General features: G+C 43.1%; 1 long non-coding RNA gene across 1 annotated transcript in view; it reads right to left on the reverse strand.

Moving 5' to 3' along the window:
* Positions 1–6329: 6329 nt before the first annotated feature.
* LOC308474159 overlaps positions 6330–26271 on the reverse strand; it is a 204027-nt gene continuing 184085 nt past the window's right edge. The window contains exons 2-3 of the long non-coding RNA XR_013984531.1: positions 8740–8826; positions 6330–7958 (exon numbers count right to left, since the gene is read on the reverse strand). This is a non-coding gene — a long non-coding RNA (uncharacterized lncRNA). The remainder of the gene's footprint in view (positions 7959–8739; positions 8827–26271) is intronic.

The raw sequence follows: 26271 nt of genomic DNA on the forward strand, positions 1-26271 counted from the left end.
CAGGAGGTGGTTGCTGGACTCTTACTACCACCATGGCACAGGCCATTCCTGGTTGGCCTTACTTGCAACCTGGCTACATGGCAACTTACCACGCTGCCCTTCCAAGCTATGTCTGAAGTGTTAAGGTGCCACTCCTCCAATACCTCTTACATTGATTACCTCACAAGCTAGTCTGTTCTCCACATTTCCACATCTGTTTACTTTTTTTTAAAGTCCTCGTTAAAATTCATCAACATCTGAATGCAAATTAAACATCATATGCAGTTTTCATGCAGTTTTGCCTAATGCACAATATACCTAGGAAGCAACCATAGCATTGTCCTGAGTAAGTTCACTCCCACAGGGCTGGAATAGCTCCATTAAATCTGGTCTGGATCTGTGGATCGTTCCTCTGCTGAGCAAGCACATAGCACAGTGCAAGAGCCCATGCTTTGCAGGTAGAAGGTCCCCTGTTGAAATCATAGCATCACCAGTTTAAAAAATAGCAGGCCTGAGGAAGACCTTGGCCAGGGAAGAGCCACTGCCAGATCAGAGTAGACTATCCTGGGATGGCTGGTGTGACTCAGTAGAAGGCAGCTTCATGTGCACACCATATTTGCTTTGCCGTTTCTGTCTTTGTGTGACCATTGCACAATATGAAATGACCTCTTTTCCTGCACTCCAAACAAAGCCTGGCTTTTGTAACATGGATCATTATAACTAAAATGTAGTAGAGTTGTCTGAATATTTTAGGAGCAGGGTAGAGAAGAAATCATCCTGCCTCTGGAGGGTAGTGCTGGGGATAAGGGTGACACCAGGAGATCTGAATGGTATGGAAAGAGAAAGCTTTCCCCCACTGGGTAACCCGGCAGCAACTGCTATTTCAGTAAACATATCATTTTGTGTTCAGTAAACACACATTCCAAAGGAATGCTCTCATTGTTTTTTTGCTCTGTAATGCATTAATGAAGAGATAAAGTTTAGGTTGTGTAATGGTGACAGCTTGAAGTCATTTTGCCGAGTGTTATTTCACAGTGAAGTTTTGGAATGAGAGGTAGAGGAAAGACCTGATTTGATTTTTAACGTACCAACATGTGCAAAAAAATAGAAACATATGGGGAATTAATCTACATGCCCCACCCCAATAAAACTACTTCTTTCACTCTGAACTTGTTACGCATGGGAGTGTCTGCAACAGATAAAACACAAAGTGGGTTATATGAGGCTCTTGTTTTAATTTTTCTTTTATATTTGCTTGGAGTCTTTGAATAGTGAATTCATTTCCCGATGTAGTAAACATTTTCAATGGCCAGGATCCTTTCCCACAAATGAACACAAAACTCTGGTCTAGCTTAGCAGAAGCGCAGTCTATGCACAAAGATGTATCAGCTACAGTTTCACCATAAGCACATAAGCAGCAAGCAAGCAAGCAAGCAAGCAAGCAAGCAAGCAAGCAAACAAACAAACAAGAAGTATTGTTGGTGTGTTTTAAACATGTGACTGTTTCCACCTCCCAGTGCAAATGGCAAGTGAGTAGACTTTTACATCTATATTTACCAACTGAAGTGGATCTTTCTGCATGGAAGTAATATCACCATCGCCCAGGAAACAATTCTTGCTGCTCCTTGCTCATTAACAACTGAGGATTGAATATACACATTCCTACTCTTTATGACTCCGTGTGCAGTATGAAAATGTCTTCTGACAGCTCATCCTTTCTGCTATTAAAGCAAACAATGGCTCTATTAGAAGAAATCAGCAATGGACAAAGCAATTTTAATTCTGGAGCCGGGGGCAAAATATTAAATAAAAAATTAACTTAGACAGCTATTTTTCTTCCTTCAAAATTACTTATCATCATAATTCTAAAATCTACCTCAAGACTTCAATTCTCAATGTCTCTTGTGCATGTTCACCATGTTATGTCTGAAACATCAAGTGATAAGAACAGAAGAATCCTGCTAAATCGGGCCAATGACCCATCTAGTCCAGCATCCTGTTCTCGCAGTGGCCAGCCAGAAGCCTGAGGGAAACTCACAAACAGGACCTGAACACAACAAAACTCTCCCCTCCCTCTGGTTTTCAGCAGTTGATATTCAGAAGCACTGCTGCCTCCAACCATAAATCATCTTTGATGACTTACAAGTAGTAATGAGCCATGAAATACCACAGATGGAACTTTCGGATTACCTCATCTCATTTAAGAAAATAAGACGAGTGCTGCTGGATTTGACCAAAAGATCATTTAGACTGCCATTCTGTCCTGGCAGTGGCCAGCCAGATATCTGAGGGAAGTCCGTAAGCAGTACAGGAGCACAATAGCACTCTCTTGTTTGTGATCCCCAGCAACTGGTATTCAGAGGCACACTGCCTCTAATACTGGAAGTAATGTAGCTATCATAATTACCACCGAGTGTCTTCAAACAAAATGCTTTTGATACAGTCAGTTCATACATACATTCACCTGTGAGTAGTTAAAGGAAGAGAAATAGAGCTGCATAAATCAGGGATGTGGAATCTGTGGCCCCTCAGCTGATGTTGGCCTACAACTCCCACTAAGCCAGCATGGGCAGTGGTCAGGAAGGATGGAAGCTGTAGGCCATCTGGAGAGTGGCTGGTCCCCCATCCTTGCTGTACAATTGCATGGGTGAATCAGCCCACAGAATCTTGAACATCTATAACCATTTGCTTTGTCCAACTATTTTCTGACCACAAGTCGACAAAGCAACCAATTATATACATTGGTAAAAGCCACAAGTAAAATCTGTCACAACCACTTTGAAGGGAAGGGAAAGGGTTCAAACCCTAGTTCAGTCATTGACACTTCCCAAATTATAAAAGGGGAGCAGTAGGGATCTATCTCTTGAAGCTAAGAAAAATAAAATCTCCAGTGTTCTGAGTTATCTGCAATGGCTGTCCAGAACTTCCCATTAATTCTGAGAGCAAAATACAATATTATACAGCAAATGGTGTATGTCCAAATGGGACATGTACTAATTAATAAAACCTCCAAGAAAGAGAGATGCACTTTTGAGGTATACTTCTAGTTTAATGCAAAGCCGCTTTCTTTTAGATGACACCATTGTTACTACTGGTCATATTCTTAGGGGATAGAATCAGGGGGGAGGGGATAATCTATCTGTCTGTCTGTCTGTCTAGATATATCAGGTGTCCAAGACCAGGGTAAAATGGAGACTCTTCAGCATATAATAGAATCTATATAATGGTATGCCTGATGCACTTCTATGGGGAATTTAGGGGCTGTCACAGAGCCAGTTTAAGGGCTGCCCTTTCCTGGGATGCCATCCCCATGCTTCTGAGGGTGTCAGAAATATCAGTCTGCTGATCTTAACACCTGAAAGGGACTGTAGGGAAGAATGTGGTCTCTTGGATATTTTGGGCCTAAGTCATTTGTGAGCACCTTAAACTGGACCTAGAAATAAACTGGCAGCCATATATGAGCATGACTCTCTCTTGTTTTTGAGTTACCAAGCCTCTTCCAAAACTGCAGCCTTGAATTCATCAAGCAGTGTCAGCCAGCTCTGCCCTGAACAGCCCACCGCAAAACTCGTGGGCGTATCCATCTCCATCCTCTTCTTTAGAGTTCTTTTTTAAAAAAATGTGTTTTATATATTATTCATGTCTTCTGGTTGAACTTTTTCATGGTTGTATTTTAATCTCTGTAAACACTGAATTCTAAGAAAATTGGAAATGGAACAAAACAAGGCCAGCCTGCTCAAAATGATGTTACAATCTAATTTGTTCTTCGCTAATTGTATTTGTAGGAAATGGACAATAAAGGACAAAGCAGTGCACTGTGCTTTCCAGAACATCATAATTGTGTGCACATGCCAAAACATTGATTACATGTAGGCATTCTGGTTGATATTATGTTGAAGGGAAATGAGAATGAACTTGCTTAAGTAGGGGACCACACGGGAGCCAAGAAGGATGACATAGTGGTTACAGAAATAGCTTGAGGCTTGAGAAAGGAGGGTTGTTGTTTTTTAAAGTCCCAGGCTCCGCATCATATTCCTTGTATTATCTGAGGAAAATGCATAAGTAATGTGTAAACGATTCAGTCTTCAGTTCAGCTTACTTTCCTCTGGGTAAATTCATTCTGAAGCGACTGCAGGGCTTGCATACATTACAGCAGCTTGGTGGGAAGGAGCAGAACTCAGCGGCGGAGCATGTGCTTTGCATGCAGAGTAGGACAGGATCCATCCCTGGCATCTCCACGTAGCGCTGGGAAGGCTCCACTCAAAAACCCCAGAGAGCCACTGCCAGTCAGGATACAACTGAGCTAAACGGACCAACAGTTCTGCTTGGTAGGAGGCAGCTTCCTATGCTCCCGCGGTTGGAGTTGCACAGTTAAAGCAATGGGAGTGCTGCTACTGATCCTGCACTCCCAAATGTGTGACTCCCACCTCGGTGCTGCCCCACTTCGACCCCCTCCAGGCAAGCCACAGTGACACCAGTGTCAGGAGGGCTGCTACATAGCACTGTCCCACCACACACAGCACAGCTGGTTTTAAGCCTGGAGGCAGGTCTGTCCTGGCACATCGCTCCTTCTTTATATATCGATGGGATAGGCTCAGACTGAGAACTTCATGGCTGATCAGAGAACTTCATGGCTGATGAGGGTTGTGAATCCTGGTCTTCCCAGCGAAAGTTCAACGTGTTAATCAATATACCACCCTTTACCAATTCCCTGTTGTGATTGTTTCAGATGATTTGAAGAAATTGGACTCTCTTTGGGGGGCACGGCTAGAGATGCTTGCCTAGTCATCTCCTGCACTTCAGAATTTACCATGACCACACTGCCCTTCAGAGACACAGAGATGGAAAAGGTGTGCTTGTCCTATCTCCCCACCACCCCAACAACTCTCCACTGGCACTGGTTGCTTCTTCTCCAACAGGTGTTCCAGGCCAGCATTTCCTTCTCTCGCCTGTCACCCAGGGGTGCCAACTTGAATAAAATAGGGGGGGCAAGTAAGCCCCACGCCACATAATCACTCACATGACACACACACACACACACACACACACACACACACACACACACACACACCACACACACACTTGAATGGCAATGTCCATTAAGTTGGGTGTGTGTGTGAAGAGTCTCCAGCCCCTAGGAGTTGGCTGCTATGCTGCCACCTGTTCCCTGTGAATTGCCCCCTCCTAATGTCACTCAGAAGCAGCTGCTGAAGTTTCAGGAAATCAAGGGGTGGCATAATGTGAACTTCCACCTATGGTTATCAGTGACAACTGTACATACTGCAGACTGTGCACAGAGCAGAGCAAGCTGCACATAGAACAGTTGAGGAGGGTGTCGACGGAGAATCAATGTTCACATGGGACAGTTGCTCTGAAACTAGTTCCCTTTCACTTGTGGAGGCAACATCATGTTTCCCATATGAACAGATTGTGCCTCCTCAGTAGAAACACCTCCGATGTTTATCAGCTGCTCACTGCTCAAGGGAAGTGAGCAGCATAGGAAATGTGGGCCTAGAACACAAGAGAAGCTCAACACTTCAGAGAGCAAGATCCTACTTGAACAATTTGCCCTGAGGGAAATATTAACAAATTTGACATGTAGCCTTGCAGTCCGCAACTATTCCATCTGCAAAAGTGGAAAATAGCACAAATGCTTTACATATTTTGAAGCATCCAGATACTACAGTAATGTGGGCCAGATAAGTATCGTAGCAGAGCCCATCAATCTTTCCCCTTCATTCTTGTTTGTCTGGTTGGTATTTGTTGAAAAATGGAAATATTAGTAGGTAGTGAAAAATTCAACTGCACTCCACGAAAACCTGGAGGCAGGTGGGTAGGTGGGGGAGGGGATTTAGGACATATTATCTAGGCTGAAAGGCCATGCATAGGAGAAGACGGAGACATGGTATCCAAACAGGAAGTAGAGGCCACACAAAAAGGTGACTCTAGGCCTGACAGGAACAAATATTTCTGGGTTAGGCTTCTGGAATAATTGTCAAAGGCAATAAATTAAATAGCCTTAAGCACAATAGGAAAATGACTTGTTCACAGATATGTCCACCATAAAAACAAAAGGATGTGAGACTAATCCTCAGGCTTGCATGACAAGTAACCTGTAAGGCAGGGATGGGAAACCTCAGGCCCAGACATCAAATGTGGGTCCCTCAGAACTCTCCCACGAACCATACCACTTACCAACCCTGCATTTATGTATTTATTTATTTTAAAATATTTATACCACTATATCATTAAAAAATCCAAAGCAGTATACAATAATATCTTTATATAACAAAACCTAACCAACAAATTTAAAATCAGAGACCAACAACTAACTATAAAAGGGGGCAGATTCTTGGTTGCCTGCGTATGTCTGGTGGCACAGGAAAGTTTCCAGCAGGCATTTAAAGGCTGGAACAGAAGGCACCTGCTGAGTTCATTGGTAGAAAATTCCATTTTGGTACTGCTGGAGCTTGTAAACCAGACATGGTAGCCAGGTAAGGGCATTTTCTTCCTTGAAGATGGTATGGTAATGCTGAGATACAATTGTTCAATGCCATACAAAATATGGCATTATCTGTCCTTTTGTTAAGCATATTTCTTGCCCTTCTCTGAGATGGTTTGTCTTGCTTGCCACACTTGCTGTTATGCCTGCGGAGGCTGTCACCCAAAGCTACTTATAACCAGTGCTCTTCTCAGCATGGACAAGACTTTCTTCTCAGTTATGTAAGCGATGTGAAGTGAGAAGAGGGTCCCTTTTATGTCAAGAAGAGTACTAGGTGTAAAGAAGGCCTCTTGGTCCTGCTTATGGCATCCTTTGGGACATTATTTATTATTCTGTATCCCACCCTAGGGATACCAAGGAGGTTGTGGTGGAGAACATGTCCTCTTCTTTGAACATTTTGTGGTAACTTAAGTTGAAATAGTGTGACTGGTTCAAGCAGAGATCTGAACACACATCTCTGCGGTACCAAGAGGTTCATTCAGTCAGTGTCCTTCAGATTAATCTTTTAAAAATAAACAGATCGCTCCTTATTTGGATACAGGGAACTCCTGCCACCTGCCAAATGTTCGTTACACTTTTCTCCCTTATTGGAGCAGAAGGAAAGATTTGAATGGATATCCTGTCCTTCATCTTTGCAAATCTCTTGTCCTTTTGCAGCCATTGAAGATAGCGTGGGAACAACACATTAATATTTCCATTGTTAAGCTATATATAGATCCTCCCCCTACAGTATTTATATATTCTTACATCATATAACCATTATAAAAAAGAAAGTGATTGAAACTGCTGAATAATGTAAGAATGATTGCCTGTACATTAGTTCCGCTGTCATGGACATTACCCGTAGCTCTTTGAGGTTTCTGTATCTCTTATTCCGCCCCGTGTCATGTGGCATCTATGGTGACATTACAGTAGTGAAAAGCTCATTTAATAAAACAGTAACTTTTCTAGTGTATTGAGCTCAGTAATTATATAACAGAGAAGCCTTAGCAGACATTGCATTGTGTTTAGGCTCTTGTCTATTGGTTTGCTGCTACTCATTTTCCAATCCTTTAGGACTTAAGTGTAGCCAGTGTCATTTTGTGTAACTATTTGGACAAGATTCTCATTTTAAAATTCACAAGCAAATATTTTCTTCCTGAAATATGGGCCTATCTATGAATGACAACCACTCCTATTTTCAAATGATCTTACGCAAGAACTGGAGAATAACCTTGAAAACTATCACCAAAATTTCCTCTCCCCTTTGATAATTTTTCGACACAGTTTATTTTCTCACTAATTGATGGGAGAATTTTGGGGGCCAAATACAACAGAAATGTCTGGCACAACCATGGTTTACATTTAGAAAAGAACCTCAAGTCCTTCGCAAAGTAAATCCTTGTTCTTTGGACGATACTGCAGAGAGACTTATTCCTTGACTTTTTAAAGGGACCTGGTAAGGTCCAATACTGTACTGCAAAGTCACAAAGTAGATCTGAAAGGAAAAACATGAAATACCGTTGAAAATTAAATTCTGTGAATTTCCAAATTTTGCCATACAAAGTTTGAAAGAAAGATTTAACCACAATTTAAATCTGCATTTTGGATGTTATATAAATATATATAAAATAAAAGCATATATATATGCACGCACATATATATAGAATATAATAAATATGAATAAGCCTAAAGATAGATTACACACACACACACACACACACACACACACACACACACAGTGGTACCTTGGGTTACAGTTGCTTCAGGTTACAGACTCTGCTAACCCAGAAATAGTACCTTGGGTTAAGAACTTTACTTCAGGATGAGAACAGAAATTGTGGTGGTGGCACGGTGGCAGCGGGAGGCCCCATTAGCTAAAGTGGTACCTCAGGTTAAGAACAGTTTCAGGTTAAGAACGGACCTCCAGAACAAATTAAGTTCTTAACCCGAGGTACCACTCTCTCTCTGTGCATATATATATATATGTGTGTGTGTGTGTGTATATATATATATATATATATATATATATATATATATATATATATTCTTTAGGCTTATTCATATTTCTTATATGCTTTTATTTTAATAGTCATCAAATATGGAATCTGATAAGCTGTCAGTAGTTAAAAACTAATCAACACTCCATGTTAGCCATCAAGTGCTCTCAGGTTCTAAATATTGCTGAAAGGTTTTCTGTCAAATGCTCTCAGATATTAAATGCTGTTGAATGCCAACCATGAAATACTGTTAAGTACAATACAGCAGTGATTTTAAACCTGTCTCTTGGGAGAACTCTGGATTCCTTGAAACTTCTCTGGGGTGCTTTTCCTTCATGAGAAGATGAATAACGTCAGGCAAGGTTTCTGAAAAACAAACAAACCAAAAGAACACAATTCTCACTGTTATGCATCTGCTTTACAATGTTCTGATACTATAATTTTCTTTTCAGACTGTTTTTAGGGCACACTCACAGTTGTCAAACACACATGGACTGAGTGTGCCCCTTAGAACCCTAGAATCCTTTGCACTCAGATAATCTTCAATTTTAAAGTACCTTGGGACTAATCTAGTGTGCTATCTGCTGCTCAGTACAGGAATCTTGCAACTACAGCCTCCCTGCCAGATGGCGATGTATCGGAATCCTCCGTAGCAGATGTACAGGGATTCCTTGGCAGACAAATCGATGTGGAAAGTGTTTCCTAAAGACAGAAAGTTTAAACCAAACCACCAGATATCAGCAATCAGTACTGCCAAGTAGCAACACCACTGCGTGTTAGCTATCAAGTACTGTCAAAAATATAAACTGTCAGGTGTCAGACCTTGAATTCCAGTATCAATGAGTGACAAATACACGCATCTAATATTCATTATGCCTGAATTTGCCCTTTCCTCCACTCCTCCCTCCAAATCTGTTTACCTTTTGTATCTTGCTGTAAGTCTAAGAGCAAGAACTATATTTATTATCGACTGTAAGCCATTTTGCGATGCTTTTTCACCTGATATATGGGGTGAAAGTATTTTAAATAAAATGAACAAATAAGTTGGTCCTGACAATGGTCTCCTCCTCATGTTGCATCCCAAACGTCATCTTGTTGCTAAATCTGCCTGTTGTACTAGGGTAGAAGTGACTTATTGATTTCCTTTCCTATCCAAAGGGATGAATGCAAGGGTGACAAACCATATCTGTTTTGAGGAGGGTAAACAAACTGTCAGATCATTTTCTAATGTAACTTATTTAACCTCAGTAGCTTCTCTTTGATCTGGTGGTCACCATATCATCAGCTGCCATCTCCTTTTTATAGCTTGCACAGGTACCTGCAAAATACTGCTGCTGTACTAGCACTTCAAGTTAGTTGGCACCCTACGCCTAATTTGTATATTCTGGCCTTCCGTAGCTTGAGAGCTGCTCCCTCCTTCAGCCTCCCTTTAGTGATCATGAGGGTGTAAGTGACTTGGAGTGAGTGCCAGTTAGCCAGTTTGTGCTGGTGTGTTGTACGGCCACTATGCAGCATGGTGGTGCATGTCAAACAAGATACGCTCAAGTAGCCCTGCACAAAGTAAGAGACTGCCCCAGTCACACAGAGTGTACAGGGAACATGGTGATGCTGTTCCAGTGCTTTTTTTAGTTGTGATTGACTCCTACTGCCTCAGATGGGTCCCCGCACTTGGGTGAGCGTGCCAGCCTAGCCTTCCACTCAAGTTCCGTAAGGAGTTGTTAGGTTATGGTTATTATAGGCATTTAACACACATTTGACGCAATTCTAATGTTCAGAACTGCCCCGGTGAAAATGTGAGTCTGGTCCTTCACTTAATCCTGTTGACAAGTGATTTAGTGGTCAATTTTGAAGCGCAGAAACTCAGCCCCTAGGCTATAGCTATGCCCCCAAGAGTGTGTCTAAAATTGCAGGTACCTGGTTGATCCTCTATCTATCGATCCGTATCAGCACACATGGGCACAGGTGTGGAGAACCTTTGATCTTCCAGATGTTGCTGAACGACAACCTCCATCAGTCCCAGCAAGCATGGCCAATGGCCAAGGACAATGGCAACTGTAGTTCAGAAACTCTAGAAGGCCAAAGTTTCCCACACTGGGCATAGCGTAAAAGCCAATTTATCAGGAAAAGCACAAGTACAATCCTAATTTGCACAGTTTCCTGGGAGTAAGCTCCACTGAACCCAGTAGTGCTTAGGTCTGACCACATAGGTTCAAAATATAAAAGACACTGAGCTTTAATGTCATGAACTGGCAGGACTAAGAAGGGATAGGTTTGGGCGTAATGGCACCACTTCTTCATCCTGCCCCTTCCACATTCTGCCTCCACCTGCATCTGATTTGAAGAAGCCTTTCTGTGGGTTAAACCACACAGCCTAGGACTTGCCAATCAGAAAGTCAGTGGTTCGAATCCCCATGACGGGGTGAGCTCCCGTTGCTCGGTCCCTGCTCCTGGCAACCTAGCAGTTCGAATGCTCGTCAAAGTGCAAGTAGATAAATAGGTACCGCTCCGGCGGGAAGGTAAACGACATTTCCATGCGCTGCTCTGGTTCACCAGAAGCGGCTTAGTCATGCTGGCCACATGACCCAGAAGCTGTACGCCGGCTCCCTCAACCAGTAAAGCGAGATGAGCGCCGCAACCCCAGAGTCAGCCACGACTGGACCTAATGGTCAGGAGTCCCTTTACCTTTACCTTTTCCACAATAAATACTGCTGAGCAGAAAGTGAGTTAAGATGGCTGAGTCTGTCCTGTCCATTTTTGCTGGGCACAGCAGTCCATAGGGAGGTAGGTGGCTTTGAGCAATGAATTATGTTGGATTCTGCTGTATATTTTCCAGCATGCAGACATTCATTAGTATAAATCCCATGGATCCTGTCAGGTACAGTGTTATTTTTACTCTTACAAATGTGATCTTTTGGGCTACTTTCCACACAGGTCAGAAATTTTCCATTGATACTTGTCACCTTCTCCATTTTCGCTATAGCTGTTGCCTGCAAGCATCACAACCTTATTCCGTTCTCCTTAGCTAACTAATTTCTACTTTAATCTTTTCTTATTAATCTGCTGATATATGGGATGGGATTTTGAAAGCTGAAGGGGATTTGCATGCCGTTTTGAAAAGCAGCCTTAAGTCTCTGGTTGCTTGGCCATAGGCCTGCTGTATTGTTTAACTCCTGCCGTACCTGCACATTGTTGTTCTGTGTGGCCTCAGAGCTGAAGCTGCTGTTTTACTTCAGCTGGATTTACTGGCACAGAAAGCACGCGTCACTGACATGCTATCCCTGTAGGAAAACAATGCAGTCTATTTCATGTGCCTGCTCTATGAGGTGGTTTCAACGGCGGGGGGGGTGGGGTGGGGGGAGCAGCAAAGAAAAGAGGCAAATTAGATGTAGCTGCTAAAGGTGCAGAAGCCCTGACAGAAAAAGGTGACAATGGCCGATCCCAAATAGTATTAAATGAGAAATGATTTGATGAAATGGTTTTTGGCTTCTTTCTTGCCCTATTGGACAAGCATGACTTCTGTGAAATATGCTCAGCTTCATAAACAAAAGCTTTTATTTGGCGATTTAACATTACAATACAGGGTGCACGTGTGTACAGTTTTCTGTTTGAAGGTCTACATGGTCTAAGCCTAGTTTAAGGCTAAAGGATGCTAAGAAAATAGATCAGGGACCTCGAAGATGCTCATCAGCATCACCTGGACAGAAGTCTGAACAGGTGCAGAGGTCACTTGGTAACAATTTCCCCATTCCAGTGAGTGCTTTGTATTTCTATTTAAATTCTAGCTTTGCAATCAAGGCAATTTTATGCTCCCCCCGCCCTATCTCTCTAGATGAGTTAAATGCCTACCTACAATATAGAGAAGTTGCTATTTCCATGCCACTCTAAACTGTCCAACCATAACTGCCGAGCCTATTCTTATCTGGAATTCTTAGCGAGCTCTAATATCTAAAGGTATATTACCTCACATCCTCCCTAGACCCATTTTCATGTGGCAAATTTATAGAGCCCCCCCCCACTTTCTCATACATACATAAAAGCCAGGATTTTCCCAATTTAAATCTTTTCTCTGCTCATTATCTAAATCTAGTACTTAAGATTTCTTAGAATAATTAGTACAATTATTTACCTTGGCCACAGGCTAATGATTGAAAGCTATCTGGTTGACACATAATATTCTCCATTTTGATAATTGGTGAGCAAATGTCTGAATTACTCACTGGATTTAATCTAATATTTGATTTTATATTGCTGTTGTTCTTGAGTCTTGTGTTGTTTCCTTGTTCCTATTAGAATCAATGGATCTCACCCCCCCAAATCTTCCCAACAGGATCTATAATGCCTATAAATGTAATCATATTATTCCCCCAAATAAAAAAGTTAATGTTTCCTTAAAAAAAAATAAAACTTTAAATATGCAGGCATAAAACACTCCATATCCTATGCCTATACTTTGGCAGACTTCATCCTCCGTGGAGACTACTAGGGGCCAGATTCAACTAATGGGTCCCACTAGTGGAAACCCACACAAGGATTTCATGGAAATCTATGCAAGGATTTCCATTAGCACAATAGGACTTTCTCTCCCCACACACCCCCAACTCCTCACACTGGAGAGTCAGGAGGACCTCCAGTACAGCAGGCAGAAAGGAGGAGAAGGAACACTATTCCACCAGGCAGCCAGAAATGTTTGTGCTTGTAGAGCAATTTTCTTAGTACTATACTGAAGCCCTCCCATTGCCTGCAAAGTTCATTCACTTCTGTCAAAGGGGGGTGGGGAGTTGGTCATGTTTTTTATATCCCAATAATGAAGTGGGATGCCTAGAGATGGAACAGAACCTTATTTTTTCCTGAAGTGGACTTGAACCCTGAATCAAGGCACCCTCCAAAGCACTTCAGGCTCAGGCAGACTGTTTCCGAAAACTCCCAACTGGTGTCTGAACCAAATCTTGTGGTTGCTGCATGCTCTTACTATTTCCACAGCCCTAAGAGACAAAAATGTGCTTTAAAATAGAAGAACAATGAAGAAATGTGATATTATAATAATGCTGAATTCTGCACCCCTTTCCAAATTTCATACTTGAGAAATGCGATTGCCAAAATTCATGGAATACGTTCCACCCTGACATGTTTATTTCCCCATTTTTTAAGTGCTCCCAGTTATATTTAACTATTCCTTTATGTTGAGAGAGAATTGCCCGCATTCTGATTTGGCTTCTAGACTTAAACCAGAGTGAGTCCCTATGAGGGATTTTTTTACCTCAGTTTCTCGCTGATTAGTTGTCACCCTGGGAAACTCATAGCCAGGCAATAAGTGAAGCTGCTAGCAAAGTGGAGCAGCCAAATTGTGAGACTGCGTATTATTGTGTCAGCTGTGTATTATTATAGCTTATTATTAGCATTGAGGGGCTGTGTCTACATGGTGTAGTGGACCTTTGCCAAGCAGTTGTTCAGCATGCAATGCTTTGTGAATGACACTTGGATTGCTTTCCCCAGCTCCTCCCCAGAAACTTTGGTCATGGTGTTACAGCGCAGTCTGCAGCTGCTGCACTTTCCTTAACACAACATTGCATGGAGAACACCCTGCCAAGTGTGCATGTCAGCTTGATGTGACCCACATTGCACCAGCGTTGGCTCCATTATGAGACACTAATCAGTTTCAAGGGTGTGTTTGCATCATCATCTCTTTTCATGTTGCCTTGGAAGGCTTCTGTCCTTATACTTTTGTTATTGTTTAGCCCTGAGCCAAATTTTAATGAGATTTGATTCTCACTGATGGCAAAAGTTGCTGTTTCATAGTGGGCGGAAAAAAAGTTGTCCAAATCCCCAACCTTATTTTCTTTTTCTTGCACTTCTTTCCCCTTGCACTTGTTTACATGCATTGTCCTCTGATCTCCTGCGGTGTTTGAGGGCAGGAGGGGAGAAAGGAAGAGGAAACACACTGCTATTCCACTGGTAATTGGTCTGACATTTCCTGCCTTGCCATGCTGCACTTGTGGTTTCATTGATTGCCAGCACGGCATGGCAAGACTTTTGTCTTCAGCCAGCTCTAGTTGTGTGTATACATGACTTGCTGGGGCAGAATGCAGATGGGAATGTGCATTCAGATACACATGGAAGCACATATCTCTGTTGAAAAAAATGCATTTCACATGGATGACATCCAGGTTTGAACGCACATCCTGATGTTGGTGTCGCCCATGCAGTCTCCTTTCACTTCCTTTCATCGGGATCTGCATTAGGATCTGTATTCAAATATACATTTCTATCCATGTTCTGCCGTAGCTGGTCAATGAAGGGCTAAGGTAGATCATACAAGAAACATGTGATAACATTTCAAGTGCCTGGTTTCTTAAATAAAGTGGGAGAGGGAAAGCAGGGTGGGCCTGTAGTCCCCTTATAGAACAACCATTCTTGAAATGGTTGAACAGTTAATCCTCCTCCTCATGGAACTCTGGGAATTGTTGCTCTGTGAGGGGAATTAGGGTCTCCTAACAATGCTTAGCATTCTTAACAAACTACAGTTCCCAGGATTCTTTGGGGGGGGGGGAGCCCTGACTAACATGATACGACACTGCTTTAAATGTACAGTGCAGATACAACTTAATATACCGTATGTGACTCCAATCAGTATGTGACAGTATGTGACTCCAATATTACAGTATGTGACTCCAATCATTCTGCATCATAGTTCCTGCTCTGTGAAGCAGAAGTTATAAGCTGCTGAAGGAATATTTACAGTGCAGACTGTAAATAGTATACTGTACTATTGTCAAATAACATTACTCAAATCACCCTGCATCACAGTTCCTACTCTGCAAAGCAGACTCTAACATTCCTGTAGAGCTGCTGCAAGGATATTTGCAATGCAAATGTAAAATATCATACTATACCATTGTACTATATGGAAAAGTAGATGAAAGGTCTTCCCTGTCACTTTGCACACTCCTGTCTCGATAACTCAGACCCTTCACAACTATAATTCAAGGTGTCTTCCCCCTCCTTTTCAGCTCAAAATGCCTGTGAACAAGCTGCGTCCCCTCCTCCTTGCAGAAGTGTCCTGCTATGGCCTTGACCACTGATGCCCAAGAGGCTTGGGAGTTTGCTTGAAACAAAAGGAAAATATTGCGAAAGGCAGTGGTGTCGAATAATGCTCCTATTTAGTAGGAATTTTTCTCTCCCCCCCCCCTTGCATTCTCAGGCAGCACCTGCTGTGTGAGGCTGCTGGCCAGCTCCGCTGAGCCTCTGTGATAAAACAAACAAAAACAGCAGGCAAAAAATTCCTCTTTATAACGCCTGTTATCCTCAGGCTACCTTGTAGCACTCCCTGGTTTTCTCTCCCTTTCCCACCACTTCCACTCTTCCATCCATCAGCTCTCCTAATGCAAGTGCCTGTTATGAAGGGTTTCTGATCATGGATCAAGGGACAGGGCAAGAAGAGTCCCCTTCTTGCTTAAAAAGTATGTCACATGCACAACACACACACACACACACTTTTTTTCTTAAGATGTGTAAGAATGCTGACAGAACTCTCCGCCCAAAGGAAAAGAATGAAGTGTTATCATTTCAGTAGCAAATTAGAATAGAAATGGGTTGGAATGGAAATGGCAGAGGAGGAAATTATGACATGGGGAGGAAAAGTTCCAGATGTCTTTCTAATGGCTGGATCATATTTTACATGGGAAATGGATTTGCCGCTTCTCCAGCACAATGCAGCTGGTGAATATCCATAATGCTTAAAGAGGAGCCCTGTGCCAGTATATATGTGGTAGGAACATGCTAGGAAGGGGAGCCAAATTGTAATTCATCTGCACGGGTCCACTTTATGACCCTTTGTGTTTGCAGACATGCATTTCTCAAAAACAAAACCAAACCACATTATTATCCACCAGGAAATATTTGATGAAGCAGCAGCAGCAGCAGCAGCAAGTTTATATGCCATGTAAAGTGTGGATCAACAAAGGGAAGGGTGGGGAAAGAAACAATTATTCACAGAATATGTTGAATAAATTAGCAGATAAGATCCTGTCTAGCATCCCAGTATCAATGGACCATTACTGCTGGAGGTCTAATGCTGGTACCATGACCCATCAACAGAACTCCTCCAGTGATACAGAAGCATCTATCAGGAGCTCCCATGCTAGTGGTTGTCCCTTGTTGTGGCACAGATGTATTTGCACAAATCCTAGTCTGTTCAATACAGAGAGGGATGAGAAACAGGCTTTCTAGCATTCCTGTTGTCTTTCTCATGCACAGAGCCTTTCTATCAAAGCCAGTGCCGCTGGTCATCAGAAGAAAAACCAAATGATCAGGTGATACTTAGTAAAGATTTGTATGGTTAACATTGTGTGATGTTGCTGTTGGATGGTGTTCTTTCCTTTCGGAGCATTGTGGACCTTGCAGCGCAAGGAGTCACTCCTCCTGCTTATATAGCATTGGAACAATATGGTACTCCCACTTTTCACTTCTTCATTCTGGAAATATTAGAATGATTAAGAGAAAGAGAAAATAGTAATAATTTTGTTCAGAATTGAAACACTTTGGTTATTTACTGGCAAAAGAAGACACATATATCTATAAATATCTACTTGTTTAGCTCTTACAGTCAATTTGTTGTAACAAATGTACTGTGGTAGCCTGTTACATATGTTGTGAACCACCCTGAGATCTACGGATGAAGGGCAGTATACAAATGTTAATAACAACAACAACAACTGCTGTCAATTGTGCTCCATCACCTCAATCGCAGGGTCTGTATTCTTTGGATTCTTGGTTCCGGTTCCCAGAGTTAAACCTCAGGCCTTGCAGGCATTTGTCCAGTTGTTTTACCTGGGCACAGGGTAAACCTTTTCCTTAGATATTGGCTGTGAAGGGACTGCACTCAACCCAATCAGGCTCTCAATATGGCTGCTGTATTGTGATCTTCTGGAGCCAGTGGGCATAATAGTTATTTGTGCTGATAGCTACAGCCTCTTATTGAGTGTAATACTGGGGCACAAGAAGCAGAACAACCAGGAGAGGTGATCACATGATTTGGGGCCACTAGATGTAGGATGCTATTGCTTGCATCAGATGCTAATGGTGGGCGTTCTGCTCACCCTTTGCAAGCAATGCAAGTGAGCAGAGAGAAAGAGGTAACAGGAAAGACCAGAGCTTTCTTAGAGAAAGAGTCAGAGGCGGAGCTAGCTGCTCCCGCACCTGGAGCGGCGAACATGCTGTGCACCCGGGGGCGGGGCTAGCCCATGGTGAGTGTCCCAGGGGGGTGGGGTGGCGATGTCACCCCCCCTCAGGGATGACACCCGGGGCAGACCGCACCCCTTTCCTCCGCCAGGGGAAAGAGTATCCCTGTTGGACACAAAGTGGGGAAAGTCATACCTAGAGCAGCCACATGGTGGTATATTTCAAGAATCAGGCTGGAATCCAAGCACAAAGAATTCAGGAAATAAGACATCAGTAGGACATGATTGGCTAGTACATGATGCTTTGTTTGAAAATGACTAGTATTAAAATTATTAAAAACACAATTCCCTCTCCGTTATACTTGCAAACATGTGCATAGAAAACCAGGCACCACGCTTTCCGTGGCAAGTTCCCCTTGCACCTGAAGGAAGAGTTGCAGTGGGAAAGTGCCAGGTGGGGAAAGGGTTAAACACCCTCCCTCCACTCCCACTGCTCTGCTTTGCCCTGGCAGCAGGGGCTGTCGGGATTTTGTTGTGCATTTTTGTGTGTCATATGCAGCCTGCATACACAGAACTTTCATTTTAAAAAGGAACTAGTTCTAACTCAAGTTTATCCTGTCCAAACCAAAACTAGTTCTAAACAAAGTAAAGATCTTCAGTCCAAGTTCATACAGATGAGCTCAGAAAAGAATTCTCCTTTTCAGCCCTCTCCTAACTGCTGGAGAATTCCACTTTGTTCTCTTCTGCTCAGATATCTAGAGAAACATGTGGAATTTCATCACCTGCAGATGCGATGGAGAATTTTACGAGGGCATTAACTTGCATGGTGGCACTAGCAGCAATAGGTCCTCTTGCCTTGCCAACTCAATAGAACCAAAAAGCAGGAGAACTAGATTAACAACGCAGTGTTACTCTAACACCACAAGTGACGTATGCTTCATAACCACCCTGACACATCCCTAAACCACCAGTGCAGATAAGACCTAACCACTTTTTCCTTTGCGACACAATACATGGGTAAAGGCTCTGGTGTTATTATTTTGCTCATTAATGGTTGCATTTACGCACAGACTGACCCAGGATCCCGTGTAAGATCATCATTTTGGTGATGACCAGAAAACAGCTTACTATTGCCTTGGTAAATTGATGCCCTTCCCTAATGCATGTGGCTACCCTGGAACATGTCTTACAACACACATACCTCGGGTAAACAAGCATTATCATGTGTTTTTATTCTGTTTTTCCTTCCTCTAAGTCAGACGCAGTGCATTTGTCTTTCCCTCCCAGCTCTGTAATTTTAGCCTAGGGTTACCACTTAGAAAGTCAGATTGGTGCAAACTCATATAATTACTGTCTTCATTGTGATGCATAGGCCTGATGGCGAGGAACATTAAAAAAAGAAGAAAAAGAAAACCCTATTATGAATACCAGAGCTTAGGCTATATGTTAGTTCATACACTGGCAGTTTGGTACGTACCTGTTTACCAGCTGGGGCATTTGCCAAATCATTCAGTAAGGATTACCCGGCGCATTGTTCATACCATAAATTGACAGTGTTGGTGCTTTGAACACAGTAACATGGTGTACGGTGGATGTTGTTCTGTCATTTAGCAAGAAGGTATTTAAAGAGAAACTTCACGCTCACCAAATCTTCCTATATACATGGAAATCTAAGTCTTCCACCACACAGCCCACACTGGAGGATCTCCAGTGCCATATCACCAGCCTGGTTTTGCATGCACTCAGAGTTCAGCCCTTCCAGTGGAGAGTTTGTTGCACCTCATCGCAATCCAGATTTACATGAGCAAACCTTTACCGCACACCCGTCCACCACAAGGAGCCCAAACTATACATTTACAGTCCTCTCTCTCCTCGCTTTCTTTTTCTAAATGATTAATAAGAGGATGTGGTCTTTAAAGTCTGCAGTGAGCCCAATGTGCTGACAAAGCAATAGGCTGCCTCTTCCAGGTCACCCGGCAGCAAGCCCACATCTTTGTGAAAACACAAGAATGGCAGGGATTTATTTAAGGAATTCAGAGTCCGAGACACAAGCATTTTTGCCCTTCAGACCCTAGCAACTGTGCATCTGCAGTGGTCCCCAGCGACTGCCATAGAGAGGAGGAGCAGCTGGTTGGCAGACGCACAGCTTTGAAAACAACTTTTTAATATGCAGACATCAACCCATATCCCATTTTATACAGTTGTCTCTGGCGTGCAGCAAAATGGATCGGATGACAAAACAGAGGGCCATAAACGTCTCTGATTTGAATGCAAAAGTGAAACATCCTTCCAGTTAACACAGCACCTGAGCATGCTCTGAATTCTTTCCTGTGTATTTCAATATAGCACAAGAATTCCTCCCCCAGTCTTTTGAACATATTAGAATTCTGTCAATGGGTGGCCCAAGCACCTGTTGTCTGGCAGAAGCGTTACATAAGCCACTGCATGCTCGGGATGATTCCTTTGATATCTGTCACTGTGGCACATGTTTCTCAGCACACAAAAGAGGGATAAAAATCAAGGGGAGTAAGGAATACCAAAAATGTTTATTCTTTTTTTAAAAAAAACAACACACACACCCCGACTTTTTTATTGCTGGAAGTGAGACTTCCCCTCCAAGGCAATCAGCAGGAAGACAGATAAATAAATAAATATCTGGCAATCAAATTTTCATTGAGAAAAACTTTATATGCCCTCAACATGTGTATGTTAAGTTATTTGGGGACACACACACTCTGTTTTTAGCCTGAGGGCAGGGCAAACTTCTGGGCCCACAGGCAGAAGTGAGCCAATCAATAAATGTGAATGTTACCTTTATACACTAGGCTAGTTTCTACAGGTATTCACCCACCCCTCTGCTCTAGCCTCCATCCAAGAATGTAAGCAGCACTATCAGAGTTCAAGGAGGCATTCTGGAAGGTAAAAGCACTAAGAGAAGGCGCAGAGCAGGGCTAGTAAGACGCAGGGCTTGGGCCAGGGGCAGACTTTGGTAATATGGCACCCTGAGAGAGGACAAATTTTGCTGTCCCCTGCCCATGAAATATTTCTTATGTTTACAATAATTCCTATTCTTACAGTTGCCTTTTATGGATCATCTCAGTAGGTACCCATATAAATGTATTATTATTATTACTATTATTTATTTAGCAACCCCTCAACTTGGCACCTTGTGGGGGGGGGCACCTGCACCACCCTAAATCCACGCATTTGGTCCCTCAAGTCTGAGATTCCCCAATATTGTGTTAAATGATTAAGACTTTTTGTTTCTGGCCCTGGATATGTGTGCAGGTACTCATGGCCCCCGAGGTAGCTGGCTGGCCTGTTTTTTCCATTGTATGATTCTCAATGACAGTAACTCTCAGTACTTGCAGTCGTCTCAGAGCAGACTTCAAAAAAAATGACACAGTGAACTCCACAGTTTGGAATTCACAGTGCCCCCTAGAAATCCTGACAAAAATGCCCTGCGTATGTGCTCTCTATTTGTGAAAATGGAGCCTCTTAATATGAAAGGAAGACTATGTGGTTTGGTGGATTGGAAACAGAATATAAATTGGGGTGAATGCAGAATGCTGTACAAATTAAATGTGCAGTATACATGATAGATAGTAGCAGGGGTGAACCTGTTTGGCTCTGCCTTCCAGTTCCGCATACACATGGCAGCCATGATGTCCCATCGCCGCCACCTGAGCACTTCCAGTTTGGAGTCTTCCCATGGAAAAGAGAGTGACTCCTATACTGAGAGTCCAGGGGGAAACTGGCAAGGTTTCAGATTTGTTATAATTAATGGACAGACCAGATGCATTAGTGAAGTGCTCAATTACCCTCTGAGAGGCAGGGAAGGATGTGGCGTGGCAATATTAATAACAAAGAATGCTGTATCATCTGGAAATGGTGCCAGTTCGTGATGCATGCCTTTAATGGCCACCTCCAGTAAATTCTGAATGGTTCCTCAGTTCAATGGTTAAGGGTCCAATAAACAGGACTAAAAGCAGCAGGGATTAGAACCACTCTTGCTGGGCACTCCTTTGCAATCGGAAGTTCCACTTGACTTTGGCCATTACTGGCATTTAGGGAGTTTCAAATTTGGCCTCATACCCATTTTTATTTTTTTATTTGTATGAGGAGCTGCTTCCGCTTCAGAAACTCCCATTCTATGCAGACATCTGAAAATTATTCAGTGTTCAGAAGAAGTCAGGGGGCAATTTACTATAAAATATATAGGTGCTGGAGGAGACTCTTGAGAGTCTCATGGACTGCGAGAAGATCAAACCGATCCATTCTGAAGGAAATCAGCCCTGAGTGCTCACTGGAAGGACAGATCGTGAAGCTGAGGCTCCAGTACTTTGGCCACCTCATGAGAAGAAAAGACTCCCTGGAAAAGACCCTGATGTTGGGAAAGATGGAGGGCACAAGGAGAAGGGGACGACAGAGGATAAGATGGTTGGACAGTGTTCTCGAAGCTACCAGCATGAGTTTGACCAAACTGCGGGAGGCAGTGGAAGACAGGAGTGCCTGGCGCGCTCTGGTCCATGGGGTCACAAAGAGTCGGACATGACTAAATGACTAAACAACAACAACATTTAGGTCTTACCTTATTGTCAATAATTTCTCTCCAAGGACTAAGCTGATCTGGTCCAGATGAACATAGGACATAATCGAGGGATGGGGAAAGTTGTGTCCTTCCTGTTATTGTTGGACTCCAAATCCCAGCAGCCCTGCCAGCGTGGCCAATGGTCAGGCACAATGAAAGCTGCCGTCTGGAGGGCCACAGATTCCCCTGGCCATGGATTCCCCAACCCTTCACTTCTGTGCATGACCTGGGAAGTCCAGTTTCATATTGCTGTCAAGAGTGCTGATCCCCTGCTAGCCATTATGGAAAGGAGGTGGGAAAGCTTAGGCTTATCCCCTTTGAAAAGGTGAAGTGTACACTTCTAAACCAACTCACATGGAAGTAAATGAGCATCTTGAGCATATTTGATTAGCAAGGGAAGAGATGTGGGGAGTTGACGTGTCCCTGCATCTACCATCTTGGTTCCCACTGTAGAGACACGTAGTGCTTTTTTTCTAGAAAAATAGGTGTTACAGTAAGTGTCACACTTTTTAACCAAAGAGAGAGACTCACCATGAAGTTTGAATTTGGATTTGATATCCCGCTTAATCACTACCCGAAAGAGTCTCAAAGCGGCTAACATTCTCCTTTCCCTTCCTCCCCCACAATAAACACTCTGTGAGGTGAGTGGGGCTGAGAGACTTCAGAGAAGCGTGACTAGTCCAAGGTCACCCAGCAGCTGCATGTGGAGGAGCGGAGACGCGAACCTGGTTCACCAGATTACGAGTTACAGTAAGTGCGACACTTTTTAACAACAACAAACAGGTGCCAGTACTGTGTACCCTCGAGTACCCCCTGAAAAAAAGGCACTGGAGACATGTGTGCAGAGAAATAAGATAAAATATTACCCATCAGCTTCTCTTGGAGTGAGCAGCTGATAGAGAGTAACAGTAAGGAAGCAAAGATAAATAGAAAGAAATTTCAAAGAGAGCCTTTAATTAGTTAAGGTGAGCTGAGTCAGCCAATGATCTACACAATCCCAAATCCCATTTTGTGGCCTTTACAGAGCCACCCTCGGACATCTTCCTAACTAAGATCAGTTGGTGGCCCACTCCTCACATCAAGGTGCATTATAGCCCTAAACATGCACAGAACTGATGTTAAAGAAACATTTTCTTTCCAGTCAGTAAGTGGATTAAATATAATATGTGTCCTGTTTTTTCGTTCCATAGGGTCAAAAATAGGGGCCCCCAAACTCCAAGAACTGATGCTGTACCAAACTTAAATATCTGCTATAAGGCACACACTATACCCCATTGGTTTTTGAATACTTTACCCCCATTTTTTGCCCCATTTATCTACGAGGAATTATGTACAGCCTGATCTGATGTCGTGTTCTGGGTCTGATGTAGACTCTTACAAAGAAAATGGCAAACTGGACCACGGATAACTCCAAGTGAATAACTTGCTCCAACAAAGGATGTGAGGTCTCGACCTAAAGCATAATCATCTCCCTATCTTCAGCAGTTAGCTCAACACTCATCACTCTGCAGCCTCTGACTCTGTGTCTGCATTACTGCTAGACGCAGGGGTCATGACACCTATCCATGTGGGATAGCAGTAATGGAGTGGCAAATTCAGAAGCTCATGGTCTCTTTGTGGTAGCCACAGCCTTTTCCCTTTTACCGCTGCGACCCCTCATAGCCACTTCTGAGTTTATGCAACCTTCTAAGATTATATACTAATATTATAATTATGTAATAATAACAGTTAGGGATGCATTGCAACAATCAATACACGTCTCCATGTGTTGCCTCTCAGCTAGCTCTACTGTTTTCTGTGCATGCACTCCTGAAAGCAATCACAGCATGTGGGACAGGGCACCACTCCTAAGTCGCCTCTCTAGCTGAGAGGTGCTGCCACTCACCAGGACTAGGATAGTGTAGGGCAGGACAGGGCAGCAGGAAGGGCGAGGGAACACTGAATTGGTGGGAATGGGTGCAGGTGTGCATGGATATGTGCTCATGCTTCCACCACTGTCCTATCCTGGTCTCAGCAAGTGGCGGTGCCACTGCAGCTGAGAGGACAGCACAGTAGAAGCACTCCCTCGCGCACAAACTGTGAGTGCCTAAAAGCATAAACTGCAACATCTGAATTCTGAGAATGTCGGTGTTTAGGGGCCCTCCAGACTGCAGCTTTCATTGTGCCTGACCATTGGCCATGCTGGCTGGGGCTGCTGGGATTTGGAGTCCAACAATAACAGGAAGGACACAACTTTCCCCATCCCTTGATTATGTCCTATGTTCATCTGGACCAGATCAGTTTAAGGGCTCTTCATCCTGAGACTAATTTGCCTTTTGTAACAGCTGGCTAAGTGAGTAGGGTTTGAAGTGGTTTTAATTTGATGATAGAACAGAACTCTGGGAGAGTTGTGATAGTGCGGCATCCCTGAAATTAGTGGCCAAGCTGACATTCTCAGATAGCAAATATTGCCCCTCCATTAAAACTGTGACCTTGGCTGAATCCAAACTTCTAATCAGCCCGCAAAAGGCTCAACTTCAGCCTACTTAATTCTTCAAACCATCCGCTCCTGACTTTTTTTACAGCCAATATTTTTCAACAAAGATTTCCAAGATTTCTTTGCCTGCTCTTCTAACTGCCCTTTGAAAAGAGTGTTATCCATCCAGATGTTCAAGAGGGGGAGGAAAATACTGGAGCTCTCCAAGATGCTTTAGCAAATCTTTTGCTTTCTCCATCAGATGCTTCCCACTCCTCTCACTCTGCAGATGACTAGCTGTGCAAAGACCGCCAAGATAGCAAGGCTGGGTAGATAAGGAGTCCAGTGCAGCTGGGTGGGGGAGAAACAAGTAAAAGTATGTGGAGTGTGCTGGAGACAACAGTGAGATGTGCCCCCATTTCTTCTATAATATATTTTAGCAAGTTTTTCAGAATCAATAAAATGCATTCAACTGTATCTGAATTCAGCAAACCCCAGAGCTTCCCCACACACATTGCATGTAAGCAAAGAGTTACATTTAACTAAACAGACTGACAACAGGGTACATAAGTTACCGAAAAGAATTGTTGGATGCTGACCTGAACACTTTTTGCCCCTAAAGAGGACATTCTTCTCTGTTTACTTCTTCCAGCACTATCTTGCAAGATCTGAATGCACATTCATTTATTGGTTAAGTTTCACAGCCTGCCCTTTAATCAGATTGTCAAGGCAGCTTACAACAAAATATTTTAAAATTGCCACAAAATAACGAGCACATGAAAAATAAGCTAAACCAGCACATCTCTAAAAGTGGCGTAAAATACAATTCAGAACGAAACAGATAGTCAAAAGTTTGAAAATATGAGGAAGTAAACCTGGTGGTAGAAGGAGATACTAGGTGAGCCTTTCTGAGGAGGTTGTTCCATAGACAGGGCAGAATCACTGAAAAAGCCATCCCCACAGCAAACACTGGCCTATCTATGCATTTCTCAGTGTGGTGCAAATGTATGGGAACTTTGGCCTTCCAGATTTTGCTGAACCACAGCTCTCATCAACCCCACCAAGCATGGTCACTGATCAGGAATGATGGGAGTTGTAGTTCAGCAAAATCTGGAGGGTCATGTGCTTCCCATTCCTGGTGTAATGGCTCCTTGTCCACTTCTGATTCCTGGTCAGAACACTGCTGGAAAGCTTGAAGAGTGATCTTGCTGGAGATGCTCCAGCTGTGGATTTCCTACATACAGCCTCAGTGATTGTAACTAGATGCCCTGTGTGGGCCTCTCTAACATCATAATTTTTATTCTGTGTCCTGTGCAAATCAAGTGAGAAGAACCCATTCTGTTTCAGAGGGCAGAATTCAGCTTGAAAGTCCCATCAGTGGAATTCCTGTGCAAGGAACTTCTCTTCTCTTCATCAGTGGGGCTTTCCCCACAGTCCGTCCCCTGCCCCTCCATCACATGAAGGAAGGAGAGGGGGACAATATCAAAATGCTTGTGCTGACAGAATGATCAAAAAGAGCGCAACACTGACTTCTTCCCACGGCAGATCTATTTGCATTCCCAATAGACCTGTATGCATGCTTTGGAATG

This window comes from Podarcis pityusensis (assembly GCF_964106645.2).
Source record: "Podarcis pityusensis genome assembly, chromosome: 1".
NCBI lineage: Eukaryota > Metazoa > Chordata > Lepidosauria > Squamata > Lacertidae > Podarcis > Podarcis pityusensis.